Source organism: Podarcis liolepis (assembly GCF_965112155.1).
Source record: "Podarcis liolepis genome assembly, chromosome: 11".
Taxonomy (NCBI): domain Eukaryota; kingdom Metazoa; phylum Chordata; class Lepidosauria; order Squamata; family Lacertidae; genus Podarcis; species Podarcis liolepis.
This window is the reverse complement of record NC_139565.1, coordinates 24361671-24385975: the sequence shown is the minus strand read 5'-3', so window position 1 is coordinate 24385975 and position 24305 is coordinate 24361671. Positions and strand designations below refer to the sequence as shown.

General features: G+C 44.8%; 1 protein-coding gene across 3 annotated transcripts in view; it reads left to right on the top strand.

The window, feature by feature from the left end:
* Nucleotides 1-22154: 22154 nt before the first annotated feature.
* Nucleotides 22155-24305, top strand: part of FER (FER tyrosine kinase) — a 153310-nt gene continuing 151159 nt past the window's right edge. For 2 of the 3 annotated variants that reach the window (XR_014516819.1, XM_083464480.1), the window contains exon 1: nucleotides 22186-22329. The gene's annotated coding sequence lies outside the window, so the exon portion shown is untranslated. Of the gene's footprint in view, nucleotides 22330-24305 lie in introns of all 3 variants that reach the window. The other variant, XM_083464481.1, reaches the window with a different exon arrangement.

The following is a 24305-nucleotide window of genomic DNA, read 5'->3' as shown; positions in this document are numbered from 1 at the left end:
CTGACAAGAACTGCTAGTGGAAGCCCACGCAAGGACTTTTGCTTGCACAGTGGGGCTTTTATGCTCTCCTTCGCATGCACAACATGAAATTGGTTGGGGTGGGGGGATGGCAGAACATCCAGAACGGTGTACGAAGAAGGAGAAGAGGGGTCATTCTGTCCAGCAAGCGGAAATACTTGCATAGACAAACCGATTAAAAAGAACACAACATTTAATTCCGCCCATAGTTTCCTGGTTTAGACAGAATGGGAAACTATGGCTTGCTTTCACATTTGATTAAGATGCAAAAGGAGGAGAGGTGGAACTGTCCCATGGGCAAAGAGCCAATGTACACTGCAGCTTACTATGCTGAGATAAGGTGGTCTGAACATGTTGGTGGCAAAGGGGTTGAGGGTTTCAAAAAAGTGCTGGTTGCAGCCATTTTTTCCTTGAACTTTTCTGCTAGAGTCAGGAGCATTGCTATATGTGCATGTATCAAGAGAGGTGTGAGGGAGCAATGAGTCACATAAGCAGAGTACCATATTGTGGAATATAGACTATGTGCGCCTAATGTGTTGAAATGTTTCATTTTATTTCTGTGCGTGCCTTAGCCATGTCAAGCCATTTCCCAGAAAGGGGTGTTACTTTAAAACAAAAAACGAAGACAACCGATGATGTTTATTTTTAGCTCTGCCTTGATGGAATCAGGATGACATTTGGCTGAACTAAATCTATAGGGATCATAGCTCTGTTTGGATATGATACGAACATCTGGAGAGGGGGCAGCTGGCTTGCAGATGCCAAACCTCCACAAACATTTATCAAGTCCGAAAGAGGCCCCCCCCACCTTGTCAAATTGTATGCATGGTGACATCTAGGCAGTATTTCACATTCTTCCTGTGATGTTTGACCCTGCAAAAAAGGAGAAAGGTAAGGAGAAAATTGACAACTGATTTATTTTCTTGTTGGCTTGTAAATAAAATGTGCAGCCTGGGTGGAACTGGTGTGTTTGTTTGTCTGTTACCCTTTCGTCCATAGAGAAAAGCCCAGTTTCAATGTTATAAGAACACATGGAGAGGGTGGATGGCTTCACTTGTGCCCAATTATGCATTCCCAAGGGGAAGAAATGGAGGCAGTTACAGATTTTACTTTCCTGGGTTCCATGATCACTGCAGATGGTGACAGCAGTCACGAAATTAAAAGATGCCTGCTTCTTGGGAGAAAAGCAATGACAAACCTAGACAGCATCTTAAAAAGCAGAGACATCACCTTGCCGACAAAGGTACATATAGTTAAAGCTATGGTTTTCCCAGTAGTGATGTATGGAAGTGAGAGCCGGACCATAAAGAAGCCTAAGAATGGATGCTTTTGAATTGTGGTGCTGGAGGAGACTCTTGAGAGTCCCATGGACTGCAAGAAGATCAAACCTATCCATTCTTAAGGAAATCAGCCCTGTGTGCTCACTGGAAGAACAGATCCTGAAGCTGAGGCTCCAGTACTTTGGCCACCTCATGAGAAGAGAAGACTCCCTGGAAAAGACCCTGATGTTGGGAAAGATGGAGGGCACAAGGAGAAGGGGACGACAGAGGACGAGATGGTTGGACAGTGTTCTCGAAGCTACCAGCATGAATCTGACCAAACTGTGGGAGGCAGTGGAAGACAGGAGTGCCTGGCGTGCTCTAGTCCATGGGGTCACAAAGAGTCAGACACAACTAAACAAAAACAAAAAAACCATAAGATCTCAAAGAGTCCCCACACGTACACTGCTGCATGCAGAAAACTCTATGCATCAAAATAGGAGGGGCATAACATTTTCTCTCAAGATAGACAGATGCCAGCAACAACATGGAAATGAAAAAGCAAATTAAATTATTAAATCCTGAAGACTTTTTCAACACTGATTTTAAGAAGTGATGTTACCATTGGCCACAAGGTGGCATTGATACATATCTAAAGCCGCCCAAGTAATTGGACACCCTAGCCTGGGATGTGGGATACTCCAGTTTCAGATATTCTATGCCTCTACAACATCCATGTTGAAGCCCAAAACGAAGGTGTTCTAGACTGTGTGACATGCTACATTCACAGTACGCATTGCCTGCCTGCATGTTCATACAGAGGCACCCCAAACACATCAGCTAGTTAATGAGCAGACCCAGGGAAACTCAAAATGAAGCAGATTTATGCTAATATTACCATCTTGATTATCTCTGTACTATTTATTTCCAGTGTAAAGTGTCGATTTCTGCCTTCTGTAGAGCAGAGAATGAGAGAACACAGAGGTGCAGAGGGGATGAGGAGGAGACATAACAGATCAAAATGAACTTTGCTGTCACAAACTGACAGGATAACGGGGAGGAGGGCTGGGACTGGGACACACTGGGGCCAGCAGGGGATAGGGAAGGAAGTATTCACAGGGTGACAGGGGGTGGGGATTAGTGAACAGGAGCCAGAGCAGCCGGACCCATCACCAGAGCCCGAGGGGCCCCTGTCGCCGTGAACACAGCAGGCTCTGAAGTGTAGGAAGCAGCAAGAGGGACACTCTAGGAGGCTGAGGCAAGCAAGGACCCACAACCCAACTCTCCAGCTGGCCAGGTGGGGCTCGCTTGCAGTTTTAGGGGTTGGATATAATGGGTTGCATGACAATTACAGTTAGATCAGTGGGGGGAAATTGTCATGATCTAGTAAGTCTCATTGATTTTAAAGAGATTTGAAGGAGCTTATGTCCCATGGATTCCAAAGAGCAGCATATTGAGAAGCAAGAAGACCAACATTAGCATGTTAACAGTCAGTTACATCCCTGAGAGTAAACCCCATTGAACCTAGTAGGACTCGTTTTTCAGTAGACATACATAGGATTGCCCTTTAAGTCAACCAACAGCTTGCAAATACCCTAGGCCACCTTAATTTTGGAGACTTTCCTTTTAACGACCTCAAAAGTCTCACTACTCCTGAAAGAGTAGGAATAGTTATTTTCTGCTACAATGACTATTCATATTAGCTAAGGTCTCTGTAGATGCAACTTCCATCCCTCCCTTGTTCTATCAACTTCTATTTCAATAATAATAATAATCATAATCATAATCATAATCATAATCATAATCATAATTTTATTATTTATACACATCTAGTGGGGTTTCCCCAGCCACTCTGGATGGCTTCCAGCACATATAAAAACATAATAAAATGACAAACTTTAAAGTGTTTGATACAAGACTGAAACTGCTGAGGCAGGTATAATGAGGATGGTAATGATTTTATCAGCAATGACCAGACACATTCACACTCTACAAGAAAAGTAAATTTGTCTTTGAGAAGATGAGAAGATTCTGCACACAGGTGAAGATCACGTTGTCTTTGTTTGGCCAGGTGACTGCAGAATGTCTGAGATGATGCATGCACGCGTTTTGATCATTTTACAAATATGAAAGAGGATGGCCACTTTGGCTAATGGCTTTGTATATGTAGGATATGAATCTAGAATACTGTCATTCAAATGACCTGCCATTATTTATACTTTCCTACTGTAGCTGATATGCTAGCTTTGCTCCACTAATTCTCAGCTGGCATATGGTTCCTTAGAGACCACAGTCAGGCCAGCTGGTGTAAGTTAGACTCCGAACTTGTGCCAATCCTAATGATGTGACCAAAAAACAGCTAATGGATCTGGTGTTTATAACAGGCTGGCTGCCCAAGTGCTCGCATTAGTGCACAAGAGAATCCTTTCCCAGGAGTGTATAAACAGAACAACTTTGCAGCAGAAATACATGATAGTTTAGTAGTTCCAGATTGAGTCTCATTTCTTCGTACTGTTTTCTAGTTTACTAAGACATAATGACCAATTGGAAAAGAATTTCCTGGCAGCTAACACTGGGATCAACATCCAAGACAAATGCAGCCATTTCAGATGGTCAATATCTGCCAGGAAATAGCTGACCCCGAGGTCATTATTTCTGGGAAATGTGTGTGTGTTGTTTCTAACAGTGCAATCCTATATGCCACAGCTCAGAAGTGAGTCTCATTGAGTTCAGTGGGGCGTATTCCCAGGTGACATAGGATTATAGTTCATTTATAAGTTAAATGTCCTCACAAATCAGCAGGGAGACTCACAGGATGGAAATGCTGTGAAATGCAGAAACTTAACTGAATGCAATGTTTACAAATCTTCTCTTTGTCTATGTCCGTATGCCTCATTCACTGAAGGCAGAACAGCATCATACTGTGGCAATATAGCAAAGAGGTCTGTATTGTAACCAAATGACCAAATTTCAGACACCTTCATTAAAAAAAAAAGTAAAATTACAAAAGAAATTGGTGGGAAATCTGTACATGATGCATGCAGTGGTGGACTTTGGGCTCCTGTGGCATCCTGTGTGGCATCCTGTGTGGCACTAAAATTTGGTGGTTCCCCCAGCCTTTCGCACTCTGTTCTACAGCATGGTTTTGGCACCCTTGCAGCACTGCACCCAGTGTGGCCGAACTGGTTCGCTGCCCTAAAACCACCTCTGATAAATGAAACATAATCCCCCATTGGTTATTTCCAGAAGAGTCAGTGCTTTCTTTCTTGTTTTTTAAGGAAAAAAGGTGCCAGTACTCACCATGAAGTTGTTACAGTCAGTCCCTAACTTTTTTGGGGGAAAGTTTCTATCAGTACTGCATACCCTTGAGTACCCCAGAAAAAAAGCGCCGAGAAGAGTCATTCTCACTAATCACACTAAAAAACCTGTGCTAGGTGCACGTTAATGCCTTGATCTTTAGTTGACATTTGAATTAATTAATTGGCAAAGATGATTATGCAATGTGTGGCTTGAAACCTTCTAACTCTGGAATGAATGAAATGAAACTGTATCAAAAGTACATTTGGGGTACACTTTGTGATCTATCTGTATGTCACTAAGCATATATTTAAGGTGTGTGTGTGTTAAGCCTGGTTGGCTTAACAACAATCAACTATTTTCACATTAGTGTTGTTAGTGTTCTCTGTCCCACATGCTCCTATTATTCAACAATTGCCAAAGAAGCATGCAGAGGGGAGAGAAATTCAGTTCTGCATGTGACAAGAGCATAGAACGCATGCCACCAGTTTTTCAGTGTGGACAATTTGTGTGACCTGAGGGTGGGGATTATTGCAAGCCCACGGCTTGCTCCAGGGCCTCCTGCACCTAGAACAGTGTTGGGGAATCTGTGGCCCTCCATATGTTGTTGTACTCCAAGTCCCACCTTCCCTGGCTGGGGAGGATGGGAACTGGAGTACAACAATATCTGGAAGGCCATAGGTTTCATCCCTCTCTGAATCTCTAGAACTTGCAAGCCAGGCTTGTGTGTCAACTAAACCTTTGTTTTTTTAAAAAAATCAATGGCTTAGTATGAGAATGCTTCTGACCTGCTGGTTTTCTGGAAATGTTTTCTTTCCAATATTCTTTATTTTTGCCTCTCTCACACACAACACAAAAGAGTGGAGGGATGACTAGATGGTCAAAGAAGAGCATGGCAGGAAGATCAATTTAATTAGCATTGCTTTAATTCACAAAAGTAGCAAATGTCCATCTCTGTTAAGACTATGTAATGAAGTAAACAATTCCCTCCTTGTTGAAAGGAAAAAGCGAAGGGCGGGGGAGAGAGCTCTAGAACAGTGTTTCCCAACCTTTTTTGGGCAAAGGCACACTTGTTTGATGAAAAAAATCTCGAGGCACACCACCATTACAGCCCCGTGACGTCAGCGCGCAGCGTCACGCCGGGAGGGACGCACGAAAGTGTAAGTTTCAATTTTTTCCCCTCCCCCTTGCCGGGGAACCTCCAAGCTTTGGGGGTGGGGGGGGAGGCAGCAAAGCGAGGGACTGAGGGACTCCTCCAACGACAAGGGTTGGGGAAGAAGAGAAAGGGCTATTCCGCTCCAGTCCTTTCTGAAGGAGCTGAGGGTGGGGGTCCTCCGGCGCCTTCGGCGAAACGGCGCCAGCCCAGAGCGCTTCTAGGAGGCTGCCTTTGTGCGCGACGTAAAGCCCTCTTTCCCTCCCTCCAGCCCCGTGTCACCTGTGGAAAAGGGGGCTGGATCCAGTGACGCAACTCGGAAAACTGTTAGGGAAGCCAGAGCAGGAAAGTGAGTGGGGGGCGGCGGCGCCACTTTAACCCACGTTTCCTTTTTGAAAGAGAAACTGACCCTTGGGACCCCTGCCAACTCTACAGTTCTATGGCCCTTTGTGGAGGGGGGGCAGCACCTGGAAAGACGGGCTAGGGGATAATTGGGGCGGCCGCCTTAGGCACACCAGAAGCGAAGCACGTCCTGAGCTACAAAAACAAACCCAATTCCTGCCTCGTTTTTTGCAGTTTCTGCAAAGTGAGGGAGTCTCCCCCGCCTCCATTCCTCGGTGCCTCCTCCTCCCCCTGCTCCCCACTACGGGTCTCCCCTGCACTTGGCCAGGCCGCCTCGCCCTCCTTCCTTTCCCAGAGCAGTGGCTCAGAGCGCCTCCTTGCACCGCAGGTACACTCCGTGGGGAGGGGAGGGAGCGGAAGCCCAGACCAGCCCCCAACCCGCTTAGTCCGACCCCTCAAACCTTCCCAAAATAAGAACTCTGCGTTCTACAACGTCACCCCCCAGCGGGGCCCCCTTTATTCCCGGTGAGAGGGGGGCGGCGGAGGGAAAAAGCTGCTTCCCACACTTACCCGCCGCCATCTTGACTTCCTGCAATGAGCCGGATGCGGCGCCTAAGTTCCCTGCCGTCGCTTCTCCGCCTCCTCTACTTTGCACAAGGCTTCAGGGTCACCGGCCGATTCATCCATCGGCCGAACTTTCAAGCCCACTCGGAGGAGGAATGAGTCGAAAGAGCCAGAGACGCAGCCGCAGTGGAAGCCCCGCCCCTCCCTTCCAGTCTCGGGGCGGGGCAGAGGCCACCAGGCTGGCAAGCAGAGCGCCGAGAGCGAGGAAGCTGATGCAACGCGGAGGCAGACCCCGGCTGGCGTGTGTTAGAGCAGTGTTTCCCAACCTTTTTTGGACTCGCCCGCCTCCCTCCAGGCAACATCTCGCGGCACACCAGGCAACATCTCGCGGCACACTAGTGTGCCGCGGAACACCGGTTGGGAAACACTGCTCTAGAAGACAAAACAGCCTCAAGTGACTTTCTTTTATCACAAAGGTACCTCACATGGTAACTTTACATGCAGATTTCTCTTCCTGTGGTGTCACCTTCAACCTGAACTTGCATTAGTTCTAGGGGCCAGGCTAAGCTATGACCTTTTGTTGTCTGAGGCAAAGCACAATATGGGGTCTCATTTCCATGCACAAAAGCCAACCAGGCAGGCAGTGGAATCATATTTCAACACTGGTCACAGGATGGCATCCTCCACCACACCTGAGGGCAGCAAGCTATTTTATGGAGGTGCAGGTCAGGCCATGTGGGGAAAGGTAGAATCATAGAATCATAGAGTTGGAAGAGACCACAAGGGCCATCGAGTCCAACCCCCTGCCAAGCAGGAAACACCATCAGAGCACTCCTGACATATGGTTGTCAAGCCTCTGCTTAAAGACCTCCAAAGTAGGAGACTCCACCACACTCCTTGGCAGCAAATTCCACTGTCAAACAGCTCTTACTGTCAGGAAGTTCTTCCTAATGTTTAGGTGGAATCTTCTTTCTTGTAGTTTGGATCCATTGCTCCGTGTCCGCTTCTCTGGAGCAGCAGAAAACAACCTTTCTCCCTCCTCTATGTGACATCCTTTTATATATTTGAACATGGCTATCATATCACCCCTTAACCTCCTCTTCTCCAGGCTAAACATGCCCAGCTTCCTTAGCCGTTCCTCATAAGGCATCGTTTCCAGGCCTTTGACCATTTTGGTTGCCCTCCTCTGGACACGTTCCAGTTTGTCAGTGTCCTTCTTGAATTGTGGTGCCCAGAACTGGACACAGTACTCCAGGTGAGGTCCCTTGATCTAGATGCTATACTCCTATTGATGCAGCCCAGAATTGCATTGGCTTTTTTAGCTGCCGCGTCACACTGTTGGCTCATGTCAAGTTTGTGGTCAACCAAGACTCCTAGATCCTTTTCACATGTACTGCTCTCAAGCCAGGTGTCACCCATCTTGTATTTGTGCCTCTCAGGACACAAATAAGATGGGTCTCAGGACACAAATAAGATGCACATAAGATGTGCAGGACTTCTTAAGATGGGTCACCCCCAGAGGCTCACGGAAGCCAATGGATTCCTGAATCCAGGGAGGGGGGATTCCCCCCCCCCATTAGTCAGTACTGGACATTCTACTGAGGCCTTGTCTCACCTCATGAGGCATGGCAGGAAATTGATCCAATTTTGCACTCTCTGATACTGTGGAGCTCAAGCAGACTACTAGTTTCCTAGAGAGCTCTGAACAGTGAAACATGTCAGGAGAAAGCAAATGGTGCAAGGTTCACTGTGTGGGTAAGATGTACATTCATGAGCACATAATTGGGCCTCCTGTGTGGTGGCGAAAGTGGTGAACTTCCAATGTGTCCGAGAGCAGTTGTCTGACAGATTTTCTCCAAGTACAGTGGTACCTCGGTTTTCGAACGTAATCCTTTCCAGAAGACCGTTCGACTTCCAAAACGTTCGAAAACTGAAGCATTTACTTCCGGAAAACTCAATACGGAAGCCGAGTGGCACGTTCGACTTCTGAAAAGCGTTCAAAAACTGAAGCAGTTACTTCTGGGTGTTCAGAGTTCAGAAGTCGAAGACGTTCGAAAACTGAGGTCCCGCTGTAGTAGTAACTTGAGCTCAGATCAACCTTTCATGCACACAAGTCTGAGTCATGACAATAGGAAGAAACACATTTGCTTTTCTGAGCTCCTCAAAGGAAAAGATGGGAAAAAAATAAGCAAGCCCAATCAGTGTTTCAGCAGGAGCAGCAACCAAAACAAATATGTGGGCTGGTTCCTTATTCTGAAAAGGATGCTGTTGTTGAACTTTATAAGGAAGAACAGTGCCCATTTTGATAATTATGATTATGTTAATATCACCTTGGCAGTCCCTTAACTTTAGCTCGGGGTCATCTTGACACCTCGCTGTTTGGCTGTAATGGGCTTGTTGAGTTTAATGGCTTTGGGAGGGAGCTGAGCCAGACCCACACAGCCAAGGATGCCCCAGTCACATGACTCCTGCCTAGCATCCACATTCCCCCTTTGGGACTCCTGCCTAGTTCTCTCATGCTGCCTGGGATGGTGTAATCAGCAGCTTTCCTCCTGTCAAAAGCAGACAAAAGCCAATGCCAAGCCAAGTGTGTGAACGAGGGGTTTGGGGGTGAGGAAATAAATGATAATGGCCTGTTGATGAGTCTCATCAATGCTTCCCACCTCTCCCTACTTCCTTTCAATTGCTCCCGCATTTCAGCTGCAATATCATATTTTTAGTGTCTGCTTTAACAGGCGGCTTATGCAGCAGCAGGTCAGAATTTTGCTTTTCCTCAAGCACAACCATTGCAAAATAAAATATGGGAAGATAAAGGAAAAGCAATCAGAGAAGTTAGGAGAAAGAACGCCTGTGTGAGTGGGTAGAAGAGAGAATCTGGACTTGCCTGGAAGTGTTTTCTGCAAATCACTGTGGCAGTTCACAGGGCTTCAATTGCTTTTATATACACTCTAAGCGATTTTAAAACAACTGCGAAAATGTAAGCAAAACCTGTATTTACCCAGGAGTAGATTATTTCAAGCAAGCAAGCCTCCCAGCAGCCTTCGATAATGTTTTTAAATCCCATTCTGTGGCAGCAGTTTTGACACTCTTGAGAGTTGTCATTTTGCATGTTATTACTTTAAAAAAAACCAAACCACCCATGGAGAGAACTATGCAACTGCACAGAACTCTGAAAGCAATTGTACAGGAAAATGTAGAACTGTACAGAACAATATCCCGTTCCCCCAGTCATAGCAAACAAAGACGAGGGAAACTTGACTACCTTTTATGACAGATCTAGAGGACTGAGGCAGCAGAGGGATGAGAAAGAAATGAGAGAGAAACACATAGGAAAATAGGAAGCTGTCATATAATTAGTCAGACCATTGGCACATCTATCTCAGTACCACCTACACTGGCTGTCAGTGGCCCTCCAGTCTTTCCGGCAGGGATCTACCCATCCGTATCTGGAGATGTTGGGGCCCTCACCTCTGCCCACAGCATAACACCATAAACAAGATGGGCTTTGATGTTTTGGTGATGACCCCAGGTTCTGAGATGTGGCTGGGGACCAGAAGAAAACACCTGACCCACAATTCCAACCTGACTGCTTTCTGTCGCTGTGCCCAAGTGGACATACTGTTTGATGTTTGGTGTATGGCTGCCGAGACCATATAACACCAGTCCTGAAAGACCTACATTGGCTCTCAGTATGTTTCCGAGCCCAATTCAAAGTGTTGGTGCTGATCTTTAAAGCCCTAAATGGCCTCAGTCCTGTATACCTGAAGGAGCGTCTGCACCCCCATCGTTCAGCCCAAACACTGAGGTCCAGTGCCGAGGGCCTTCTGGTGGTACCCTCAGTGCGAGAAGTGAGGTTGCAGGGAACCAGGCAGAGGGCCTTCTCGGTGGTGGCGCCCGCCCTGTGGAACACCTTCCCATCAGATGTCAAGGAAATAAACAACTATCTCACTTTTAGAAGACATCCAAAGGCAGCCCTGTTTAGGGAAGTTTATGTTTGATATTTTACCGCATTTTTAATATTCTGTTGGGAGAGTTCCAGAGTGGCTAGGGAAATGCAGCCAGATGTGTGGGGTATAAATAAATTATTATTATTATTATTATTATTATTATTATTATTATTATTATTATTATTATTATTAGGGTTTCAGTTCTGGGATGCCCCTCTCTTTTCCCTCTGCCACCGTTACTGTTTGACAGCCATGCAAAAGTTGAATGAGGCTGGTTTCCCCATTTATATTTCCCAATCTCCTGCTTTGTTTGGTGAGCTACTGGAGGTTTCTGCTGCTGGTTATATGTGCTTCTGGCTTCCTAGTTGTGAGTCCTTGTACAAATAGAACAGACTTCTGCCCATGCACCAGAACTTTCCCTTCCTTTCCTTCCCCCATGGACATCCCTGCATAGTTCTAGGCATATTTACTCAGAAGTAAATTTCACTATGTTCAATAGGAAGTGTGTGTGCCTAGGATTGCAGCATTTCCAGGGGGTAAGCCTATCAGATACAGTAGGTCTTTCCCCCTAAGAAATCATCCATAGGACTGCATTGACCTTTTATTGTTATTATTAAGTCATCATTGCTAAGACAACTGTAGTCTAATTCTCACTCTTAATTTAGGTAGTTCTGCAGTTTAGACTAAAAGAGCAAATTTGCCTTTTACAATGTACTTTTGACAACATTTTAAATATTGTGAACTTCTCTGTTATTAAAACAATGTAGAATACATAACTAGTGCTGCCTAACTTTGATTTGTCATCAAGTCCTTTATTTGCTATGAGTATGAAGATAGGTAAAGTTTTAATGCCAAACAGGGATATAGTATATTCGTTCTACAAGCATAAAGGACAGATTTAATTACGTTTTATCTTCTACCTTTTTCACCCCAGCAAAATCCTATTATGTACACTATGTTTAAAAATAAAGCAATTATTACCTATTAAAGCAGAAGAGGAAATGCTCAAGAGGTGATTATTTCAATTTTTCATTAATGTGGACTGCTGAGCACTGTAAACTTTTTACAGACTCACTGCCAATGAAACCTGTAGTATTTCTGAGGCTACAGTTGTACAATGCATCTGTTGTGCTAATTACTTATCAATGCAAGATTTCATTTGGAGCTCTCTATGGCCACTAGTGCCTTTCAGCAGCTTCAAAGTAATTAAAAATACCAGTCTCAAAGAAATGTCGTAAAATCTAAGTTGTCTGGTAGGAATTATAGAGAGCTAGTTTGTGCCCATGACAGTACTTTGCCATTTGCCCACTGTAAGGCCCAACACCAATAATCTAAATGAAGAACCAAGCCCACGACAAGTTTCAAGATGAAAGAAATGAAGGCTTTCTTTCTGCATATGACGATGCCTATTTCCCTCATAAGCCATCAAGTGAATTTGTAGATGAATGTGACTTTGCAGCCTCCACCAAAATTATGTTGGATTCCCTGTAGTGCCATTTACAGACAGCTGGCTCTGTGGAAGTATGAGGCTGGGTAATAAACTAGATACATAAGAAATTCAAAATGAATGTGGAAGAAAAATGTTCAGTGCACCCTGTTGCATAAGGAAAGACAGTGCCACAGAGATGGCAAGAATAAACATCATAAATTTGGCACCACCCAGCGGTGTCCCGTGTCAAATCAGTCCCCTTCTGGGATGTTCCCTCTTCTATCCAATAGCCAGTGTAGAATTGAAAAAGTTTATCAACTTTTTAAAAAATAACTAATTTAATTCAACTTATGCATTTATTATGACGCTATTGAGTCACAGGTGCTGAATTATGCAGATGCTTGGGGCAGAGCTACAGATCTCTCTATATAAGAGGAAATTGTGGATGTTTCCATTAATTTCTTCGAAGCTCCTCCTGGAAATGTTGTAGCCTCACTTTGTAAGAAGGCCACAGGTCCCCAACCCTACAGCTATAAGCAATTAACATTTTGTCATGTTAGCATATTGTGGTCTGCCAGGTGTTGGGCATGCAACCTGAACAATGAGTTCTTTATTAAAGGTAAAGGTAAAGGACCCCTGACAGTTAAGTCCAGTCGTGACAGACTCTGGGGTTGCGGTGCTCATCTCGCTTTACTGGCCGACGGAGCCGGTGTTTGCTCGCAGACAGTTTTTCCGGGTCATGTGGCCAGCATGACTAAGCCGCTTCTGGTGAAACCAGAGCAGCGCACGGAAATGCCATTTACCTTCCCACCGAAGCAGTACCTATTTATCTACTTGCATTTTGAAATGCTTTTGAACTGCTAGGTTGGCAGGAGCTGGGACCAAACAACGGGAGCTCACCCCGCCGCAGGGATATGAACTGCCAACCTTCCTATTGCCAAGTCCTGGGCTAAGTGGTTTAGACCACAGCGCCACCCACGTCCCGAGTTCTTTATTACCTCTCTATTAATTTTCTCTAGGGAGCACATGGCTAAAGAGTCAAAATCTCACTGAAAAGGAGTCAGTTTAGAAAAGGTGAAAAAAACTATAAATATTCATTAAAAACGGTGAAGACACTGAATGAAATAAATAGTATAATGCATTAAAACATAATAAATCGGGATGCTTCTGAGCTCAATGAAAAGACCCATAAAGCTCTTTACATCTCAAGACCGCAATATTTTCTGGAACATTTCTCCTAATGTGAACCTCCCTGGACCGCTAGATCTTCATCTGACATCCTTTACCAGGCCCCTGGAGGCTTGGCAGATGATGTCACAAAAAAGGGCCTTTTCAGTTGTGGCCCACCATCTGCAAAATGCTTTCCCTGGTGTGGTCTCCCTGGTGCCTTCACTGACACCTTTTAGGCACCAACTAAAAGTGACAAGCTTACATTTCCCCCCAGGCTCTTATTAGCCTATGATGGTATTGATTTGCTGTTAGCATGCAGCCAAAACTTTCTGATACTATCATGGGTGGCGGGGTGGGGGGATGCTTGGTGCATTTTTAAAAATGAACTGCCTATGTTTTTGTGTTGATGCATATACAGTGATACCTCGGGTTAAGTACTTAATTCGTTCCGGAGGTCCGTACTTAACCTGAAACTGTTCTCAACCTGAAGCACCACTTTAGCTAATGGGGCCTCCCGCTGCTGCCGCACTGCCGGAGCACGATTTCTGTTCTCATCCTGAAGCAAAGTTCTTAACCTGAGGCACTATTTCTGGGTTAGCGGAGTCTGTAACCTGAAGCGTATGTAACCTGAAGCGTATGTAACCCGAGGTACCACTGTATACTATCTCTGGCGTCCTTGCTGCATGTAGGGCAAACAGTGGAACTGAAATGTTTTAGACTTGGGGCACCTCCAGACGACCTGTTCATTGAACATCTATCCTCACTTGTTTGCAGGAAGGTTAGGTGATGTTGGCTATTTAGTGAGCATTCATCCCGATTTGTTTGCAGGGCTGTTACACGACATTGCATCAAGCAAGCATTAACCACGCTTTCCAGTGATTTTTCTGTCCTTTTCCTTATTTCAAGGTCTGATCTCTCGGGAAAACTCTCAATCAGCTGTAAGTGTACAACCTCAATTGGCCAATATGTGATCGAATTTCAGTTTGAAATAGCGGCAACCTGGAAGTGCCCTTGGATGTGACAGAAAATTGATCATTCTCCCCCCTTCTCCACAGCAGCCTGGTAGCCTTTTCCATAGCCTGATAGACTTTCCTTCCTGCCTACCACATTCAAACGCACAGTCTGGCACACACTTGCCCTGCAAGAAGGAGCTCTCATCCAATTCTGGTGGCATCTGTCTGGAGGATCGACCACTAACGATTTGTTTGACACCCGGTCTATCAGGTACTTGATGCTCACCCCTTTGCAGCCTGCTATTTATCATGGCTTGGATGCATTTTGTGTGGCTTGCTGCCAGTGGATTTGAGCCAGAACTGCCAATTGCTAATGTCTGTGATATATCACATCAGAAATGAACATTTTCATACATGGATTAGCAAAAGCACTGCGATGATGAGGGAGGTGGCAGAGAGAAGTTGCTATCCCTTGACTGAACGCTCCAGTGATTGTAATTTGGGGGGGGGGTGTCTTAATGTATTGTCTTACTTCTCTCAAGAATCTGTGCCTGCAGTGCTCCCCTGCTTCCCAATAACTTCTGCACATTGCTGCCGCATGTATAATAGCATTCTTTAGTATGTCCCAGAGATTATTTTATGCTGGGATTTGCAATGACTTGAGGTTTGCTTTTTACCATCTTGAAGGAGTGATAATGAGGTACTCTCTGCCTCTTACATTTATACTCCCCTTCCAGGCATGTAATTTTCTTCAAAAGTTGATATTGTTCTCATAGCAAGCTGCTCTTTCCAATAATGCAATGCAAAGCAGCCCCCCCACCACTAGAACTTAAGTTTTTTTAGCAAGAGGATTAATTCCATGCAGCGGCTATGGCAACTTGAGTTTGGGAATTGAAGACAATGAAATGGAAAAAGGGAGAAAAGTAGTCAAGGGCAGAAAGGATTCACAATTACAAAACAATGTTGAAGTAATATGAAGATGAGTAAAAAGAAAACCAACCCTGATTCATTGATTGTACCCAGCAGAAAAAGGTATATTTATATTATAAATATCATTATTTTATATTATATTCTTGTGCAGCAGCCCTATTATTCTAACTTAAAATGTCGAAGTGATGCTTCGAGACTGATTGCAGTATCATCCATCTCAAAAACTGCTGATTTTATTTGGACAATTTGAGTAGTTGATGACACTTCCAGATTGCAAGAGTCTGTTGTTGTTGTTGTTGTTGTTGTTGTTGTTGTTGTTGTTGTTGTTGTTTACTGTGAAAAAACACCTCAGTGATAGACATTTAACCAATGGCTTCAAGTCCTAGTCAAATGCGTAAATGTTTATATGGTTGAATTTATAGTTGGATGTCACCTTGATAATTATATGGAAAACAGTATATAACCCTTTTAATGAATAAATGAAGAGGTCAAGATAGAATAGTACCACCATTTTTGTCCACAGTGTGCTCATTCATTGCCTGTGTTTTACAGTGGTACCTCGGGTTAAGAACTTAATTTGTTCTGGAGGTCTGTTCTTAATCTGAAACTGTTCTTAGCCTGAAGCACCACTTTAGCTAATGGGGCCTCCCACTGCCGCTGCGCCGCCGCTGCACGATTTCTGTTATGTATTGAAGTTCTCATCCTGGGCCAGCAGGGGGATCCTGTAGATAGTTATGCAAATGAAGGATCGAATGTGACCTTCACTGATTGGATAGTTTTAGAAAGTTGCTACAGTAACTGTTGTACTGGAGCTCTATATAAGCAGGCTGACTGAGCCCTTCAGCTCAGTTCCGTTCTGACATATGAATAAAGAAGAGCTGTTTGAAGAATCGCTGTGTCGTCTGATATGTTCGCCCACAACTTAACAATTTCTGTTCTCATCCTGAAGCAAAGTTCTTAACCCGAGGTAATATTTCTGGGTTAGCGGAGTCTGTAACCTGAAGCATATGTAACCTGAGGTACCACTGTACTATCTGGATAAACAGCATTTGCAGGTTTGTGGATCACCACACAAGCCTTTGCAGCTTTCTGACTCGGATGCTGATTGTGGGAGGAGAACAAATGAACATCCCTGGATCATGGCTGACTGTGATTGGGAGTAAGGGAGAACAAACTGTTTGTCACAAGAGGGAAAGATTGTTGATAATTAAAAAAAGTTTCCAAAAGAAAAGGCGGTGGGAAGAAGGAAGACGAAATCAAAACAGATTTTTGTTGCGATGGAAACCTTATGGCAAAATAAGCTACAAACATTGATAAAGAAAAACACATTTATTAAACTTGTTATATACAACAATAGGCCTTGTATTATGTTAAGGGCTGCTGGGAATTATGTCGCTGTGAGGGGTAAACTATAGTGCCCAGAATTCTTTGAGAAAAGAATGTGCTTCAAATGTGCTTTAAAGGTAGTGTGTGTGTACAGCCGAAGATATTACTGTTTGATGCACCGTTTCTCAAACCAATTGGAGCCCATAAGCCATTCCTAATTCAGCCTGTGTATGAGCACATTGTCAGTCCTGACACATTTAATTTTATTTTATTTTTGCTTACTTGTGAGTCTCACTTTTTGTTTTTGTTAGTTAAACATTTAGCAGTTCTACCGCAAATCATCTTCTACTGCAAATCGTCTGCAATCAGGAGATCCCAATTTTACCTTTTGCCTGCTCCGCGTTAGACGATATCAAAATCTTATATGCAAGTGGCGGTGCTGTAACATTCATTTTTAAACTCATTACACTAGCCCAGAATATAGCACTAGACTTCCCAAGATTCAAAAGCAATAACAGATGCAGTGAATCTGTGTAATCAACAACTTTCTATGTAATGTTTCTCTCTGCCTGAGGCCCCTGATTATAATGATTTCTCATTTGTGACAGGTTTCCACGCTCCTATTGTCACATATATTTATTTGCAGTAGCTCAAGGGATATTAGAAACATTTATACTTATTATGAAAGTGACACACAAAAGATTGGAGACATCAGATCAGTTTAGTTATCTTGGAAGATATTCCTTGGGTATGCTACTAATCTCTGGAATTTTGTCATATAATCACCACAACCATGACATCCTCTGGTCTAGGTATGCAAAAACTCTACACCATTGTGCTACACTTGGTCCTAATCCTGAAAATGTGTCCCCCTCTTTAAAGTCATTATTAAGATAACTCTTATACAGCCATTATGTGAGATGAGGTGTAGTTCTTCACATGGTAGACTACCATTATGTGCCAAATGCAGGGTTTCTCTTCAAGACTAACTATTTTGCAATAAAACAAAAATAAAATAAAAGGTGGGGAAGCCAGTAATTAAACCTTCCCATGGTGATCAGGAACACTTCATCACAAATGCCATATTGAGGAGAAATCAGAAGGAGGAAGCTTCTCATTAAAATTGTAGGGGACCTTTGCTGAAGATAAAGGTCCTGAGTAAACACTGTAGAATAATCTTTATCATGGGGATGAGCACTGTCAGAGAATATATAGTATTATAATGTGCTGCTTAGAACCACGGTTTTAACTACACATTATGAAAAATTAATGCCTCCCTAAAAGACACGCCGGTGGAAGCAACCTGGGACAGAATGGTTTTGAGCGGGTAGATAAGATTTGGGGAGCACCAACTGCTAGTGTTAATAAAATGTTCACAGCTTGAAACAGGATAGCTAAAGCAATTATAAGGCTGGTCCTGTAAAGACATGTACAGTTATTTTAACTTGCACAACACACTTTTTACATAGCGAACCATTTTTGGCAGCACTGTTAAAACCCATTGCCAAGCTCCACAGGATTTAGTACTATATAACAACTGTATTAAGAATTTATGGAACCAAGATGAATATCCTGGCCTGCTACTGGAAATTTGAAATATATATATAAAGGGACAATGGGAACTTCCACAGCCCAATACTTCCAACACGCATATGCTTTGAGTGCCTTGGCAGAAAGGCACTGTATAAATGCAATTAGTAGTAATAGTAGTAGAAGTAGTAGTAAAATTATTTTGCTTGCTCTTTGCTAGAGTGTTGCCCTAGCCCAGGGGTGCCCAAACCTTTCCCAAAGAGGGCCAAATTTGATGAAGTGAACATGTGTGAGGGCCGACCAAAGTTGTTGAGTTTTTTGTAGGATTGAAGTTGATGAGCTTTTTTTAGTATTTTACCCCAAGACATATACTGCCATGGGGGCTGGATTAAATTGACCCGCTTTGGACATGCCCGCCCTAGCCTGACCTGTAATGGGAATTGGGGTTGCTCGTGCGTAAAGGGTGCTGAAGCTCTAGGCAACGTTGCCTGGCTAAACCTTTCCCTGGCTGGACAGCCCTTTCTCCATGGCTGTGTCAGTCACTGGCAGAATCCGTCAGTGGGCGTTTCCTGAACTTCTTCCAACATAAAAATTCCTTGACGCCCAGTCTCCGCCTGGCCTCTCTGCACGGAAGTTTCCTGCGCAGAGTAGGCGTAGCCAGCGGAGGTCCTGGACTCTCCCCGCTGGTCTCTGTGGAAGAGTCTTGGAGCCCTCTCTCCGAAGTCCTTCCCTGATCCCCTTCCTCCCCGGTGTCACGCTGATTACCTTCCCCAAAGGGAGTGTTCAAGCTAGCAAAAATATACCATGTGCCTGACAATAAGTGTTGGAAATGTAAAGAAACTGAAGGTACCTTTTATCACCTTTGGTGGACGTGCCCGAAGATTAAGGCTTTCTGGGAAATGATATATAATGAAATGAAAAAGGTACTTAAATGTACTTTCCCTAAGAAACCAGAGGCCTTTCTCTTGGGCATTGTCGGCCAATTGGTGTCAAAGAAAGACAGAACTTTCTTCATGTATGCTACGACAGCAGCAAGAATACTTATCGCAAAGTATTGGAAAACACAAGATCTACCCACCGTGGAAGAGTGGCAGATGAAAGTGATGGACTATATGACATTGGCTGAGATGACTGGCAACTATTATAAACTTGATGAATGCTAAAATGTCGAGGTGTAGAGAGAAAAAGGGACACAGCGACATATGATTAAGTTAAAGAAAAGATTAAGAGATCATATATTTGACAAAAACTATCTAGAAGCTGCTGAAATAATTTAGTAAATTGGGATGCAGAAAGGGGAGGTATAGGGAAGTCCGAGAAATGAGGGTTATGAAAAAAAGGTCATGAAATTATACTTGTTTGTTTGTTTGTCTTTTTATCTGTTTGTATTGTCTAAAAAATGTTGTAAAACCAATAAAAAATTTATTAAAAAACAAAACAAAAAACAACAAAGGGAGTGTTCTCTCTCCCTCTACTGGTCCCTTCTCCTGCCTTACCTCCACTCTTGGCTCCGATGGCAGTTCCCTGACATGACCGTTGGTTATTAGCTGTAAAAAAACTCATTGTTTAGAATTACTCTCTATTTCACAAATTTTCTGCTTAACAATTACAAGCAGTTGCATGCATAAGAGCAACATGTAACCAACAACAATGAAACTGTCCCACGTATACAAAAGACAAGCTACTACATATCAAAGGGCATTAGATGCAGATTTTGGTAAAGGCTTTTGACTTGTCCTGACTGCTATTCTAGGAACAGACTAATGCTTAGGTAGGTCTGGCAGAAAGATTTGAAAGGATCTGGAGGACAAACTTTTTTGACCAGTAACATTTCATAGGAACGTTTGCTGTACAATATCAAATTTATCTATCTTAGTTTTACCCTAAAAGACACCATGATGCTGAGTTAGTTTTTCAGCCAAGGCAATACACCCTATTATTATCCACCAGCTTTGCTCTGTAAATGGAAAGGCGTATTTCCAATGCTCAGCTATCTCCAATCTTGCAGCTTCAAGGAAAGAAGTAACTGCATGAGTCTATGCATGGAGTCGGGAAAGAGGCAAATGAAAGCAAAGCCCAGATCTGGGTAGGCAAGTTGATCAATAATTTTTGTCATCTTCTGAAAAATCCTGAGCCAAAAAGTTTGCACTACAGGACAAAGCACCACATAGTAAAGAATGTACTAATTTGTCCACAACCCCTCTAACACCATGTGGACAAGTTATCATTTATACACCCCAGTTCCGCTGGTGTAACATCCAGGGGGTGGCCCATCTCCTTTTGTTTCTCCTGGAGAGAAACCGGAAGGTGTTGCCCTGTGAGATCCTGGCTGGATCTAGACATGTCAAAGAAGTGATTTGGTTAAACGCATTGTAAATTCATACAGGGGAATCCGGTACGGAAAGACAGGACTCCACAGCGCCATCTGGTGTCAGTGTTATATTGCATACACAATGCATATACAACACTTTTTCTTTACCGATCTAGCTGAGTCCTCTGTGGGGGCCTTTATGACATTCTGTGGGGCTCTCACAAGATCTTGCCTGCACCCGCTTCTCTGGTGGCACAAGGGCAGGGCCACTTGGCTTCTGCTTCCAAGGCAGCTGTCTCAGTCAGCCTCATTGATGCCTGGCCGGTACCATCTAATACCATCTAAATGTCAACTTTGTTTCCCTCAACTGCGTTGATAAAAGATTTCAAAGGCATCTTTAACCATATGGTTGCCCATACCGATTCATCTGCTATGGTTCAAGTCCTGTGCTATACAAAAACCATTAGGCACAACATGGGATATGGATAAGTGTGCTTTAAGGCTACATGTGTACCATATTTCAACTTAATGAGTTTATTCTATTTTATGTTGCCAGGTATGAAGGGAAGTAAAATAAACAATATTCAGATCCACAAGTGGAAGGACATTTACAGTAACCAGTGTATTAAAATGCTTGCAAGTATAATGTGGGAAGTGTTATACATACCCTTTAAAAAACAGAGACATGTTCTACCCATTCCAGTTTGAGTGAAAAGGGCTGTCTCCTGTGGTTTTTTCTTCTCTCCCAAGATCAGGCACAGTTCTCTTAGCCACTTGGTAATGAGAGGTCATCTAACAGGCCCTCTTTACTTATTTTTTAAATTAAGCCCTTTCAAAAACTTTATTCTATGCTAATAGTTGGGGCATTTTACCTTAGTTGGAGGGATATGTTAAAATGCTCCTCGAATATTGTATAATAGTAATTTGGTTGTTACAGCTTTGCCATGAAACTTTTTATTATAGTTCACTCATATCTGTAACTTGAACGCTAGATTTGAAGCCCCTCGGATGTCCGTTCAGAAGCAAGTCCCACTGAGTTCAATGGAGCTTAATCCTGTATGTGTGTGCATATGCAGAATCAAGTATACCTTTAAGCAGGATGAGTGAACACCTTTTAAAGGAAGTGCAAGGATTTCTAGTCCACAGAAAACGCCTATGACACAACACAACCCACAACGTAAAGGTGTTGTTGTTTTATTGCTGATCACTGTTCAAACAATAGAGAATCCAGTGCTTGATTGATACCGGTTAGGCGACACAACTCTTTCTCAAGGGCAACCCCAAGCCAGCCTGTGCGCGCAGACCCGGGAGTGCCCGCGATGAACTGAGTGCAAACACGCTCGTCGGAACGGGCTGCACGTGAACACGGGAGGAGCCCCGCGATCGTTCCTGCGCTCGTGTACATGAGACCCGAGCGGGCTTACTCCGCACTTCGGCAGCCTTGTATAGGGTAGGGAGGCTTTTTATGTTTGACCATGTTTTTATACATGCTGGAAGCATGTATAAAATAATAATAATAATAATAATAATAATAATAATAATAATAATAAATAATAATAATAAAAATGTATAATAATAATAATAATAATAATAATAATAATAATAATAATAATAATAATAATATCAGTCTCCAGCTGGGATTCTTCCCAAGCAAGTAAGCCGCCCAAGCGAAACTAAGGGCGGACCCAGCTGCCGGCGGCGCGTATCGAGACCGGGCTCGGCCGCAGGAAAGCGACGGGCATCCCCGCCGGCTTCTTCCCAGCCAGGACTCGATCCCCGCTCCACTCCCTCCCTGAGAGGAAGTCGACGCTTTCCCCTCCCCGACGCCTCACGTCTTCAGCCGTCACGGCGCAAAGGGCGGGGTTTGAGCAGCAGCTCTTTCCTCGCCTCTCTCCGATTGGCTGGCGCGGCTCTAGGCCCATTTCGGATCGCGCGCGAGAGCGTCGGGGTTGGCTGGCCGGCGGCAGCTGGGTCACCGGTCTCCGATTGGCTGCCCGCGGGGTGGGCAAAGCGGGCGCGGGATTGGCCCGGGCGCGCCGTCACGTGAGCCAGGCGGGGCCGGCGACGGGCGTATTGTGGTGGAGGGGCTCCGCTTGTCAGGTAGGTGGAAGATGCTGGGGATGAGGAGAAGGGGAATAAGAATAAGGGAATGAAGAATAGCAGCAGTGGCGGGTGCGCGCGCGCGGGGCCGGGGCCGCCTGTCCTTCGGGTGGGGCTGGTGCTCCGGCTGCGGGTGGCAGGGGCCTGAGGCGAGGGGACTGGACCCGGGGTCGTGAGGGGGTGCCTAGGCCTGAGGTGGGGGGGGCGCTTTCAAAAGGGCGACAGGGAGGAAGCAAGGAGGACGTTGCTCCTCCTCCTCGCTTTCCTTGGGCTCGTTTGTTTTGGGAGGTTGGGGGGCGGGTCCCTCGTAGGTGCCTCACCCGCCTCCGCGCAACTGCAGACAGTTCCGGGGGCGCGCGGGGCGGGTTTCTCTCAGGCACCCCACGTTCCTGCCGCGGGTGGGTTTCGTCCTTCCTTCGCCTCGCCTTCTGGTGGGTCGCCTGACCCCTGGGCGAAGGAAGTGCCGGGAACAATGAAGCTCCGGGGTTGGGTTTCCAGGCTGTCAGCGGCCGCAGGAGGAGGGGCGGAGCCGGCGACAGGGGGGCAGCAGCCCTGTGGGGCAGACTGGCACCTCAGACTCGGGGGTGGAGGAGGCGCGACCCACCCACCCCCACCCGCCGGGCCTGACCAGTGCTCTCTGCTATGGGTCATGCAAAGGGCAGCACCCTCTCCTCCTGCGGCGGCTGTAGGAAAGAGCACCGGGAAGTGCCCGCCAGGCATTTGAGTGGGTCTTTTCTCTCTCTCGCCAGAGTGAACAAGTGAAGGCATAGTGGGTAGAAGTGGTGGGCTTGAATTGCAAGAAGGTAGAGCTGGGCCTTGCAAGAGCAGCAGCTTCTTCTGTTCATTTGCTTATGCTCTGTAATGTGGAGGCCTGAAAGATTCCTTTACCCTCTTGCTTTCTCTGATAGCCTTAGAGAGGAAAGCGGAGATGTGAAAGTGAGTGGTGTTTAGCCCATTAAAGGCAGTGCTGGTAGGCATCTGAGTAGAGGTGGTGGTCACTAGCTCTGGGTGGCCCTTCCTGTGCCCATTTGCCACTGCTCTGTCACCCAAACAGTAAGAACCATTGAGTGATCTGGAGCAGCAGTTCATTTTACCTGCTGTGCTACTAGTTGGGGATGGAAGCAATCGGGCAGGGGTAGTAATTTCTTCCCTTCTTTTGCTTACTTGCTGTGCTTCCCCTGCACTTAGTCCTTTCTGCACTACCTGGAGGGAATGCACAGAGATGTGAGAGGAGCTACTGCTACGTGCTTCTACCTGCTTTTTCCCTAGTGGTAATTCCCTAAGTGGGGAAGTGGTTGGGACTGGCAGGTAGGACTCTAAGGCACTTTTGGGGTTACTTGGCCTTCCACCCAGCAGTGAACACTTACTCCTGTTTACCATATGGACTATGGGATTTCTAAGTGTGCTTACCTCCTTCCAGAGATGGTGACAGGGTTTCATCAATGTGAAAGATAAGGCTTCACTTCACTAGTCAAAATTTGGTGTGCTGATCAGAGGAACTCGGGGAGGCGGGCAGGGAGAGATGAAAAAACATTTTCTTGGTTCTATGATTCTTTTATTTTTTTTAAAATTTTACTTATTTATTAACTTTGTATACCACCCTTCATCCATAGATCTCATGGTGGTTCACAACATAAAAATACAATATAAAAAACACAAAATCCATAATAAAAATAAGAACAAAAACAAACCAATAATTCCTCCCTTTCACAACATGTTTTAAAGGGTGTTGGATGTTAATCAGCCAAAGGCTTGGTTGAGGGGAAACGTTTTCATCTGAACTCTAAAGGCATATAATGAAGGCATCAGCCAAACCTCTCTGTGGAGAGCTTTCCACAAATGGGAACCACTGAAGAGAAGTCCCATTCTTGTGTTACCACCCTCCGGGCCTCTTGTGGAGGAGCACATGAAGAAGGGCCTCAGAAGATGATCTCAGGGTTTGGTTAGGTTTCATATAGGGAGAGGTGGTCTGTGAG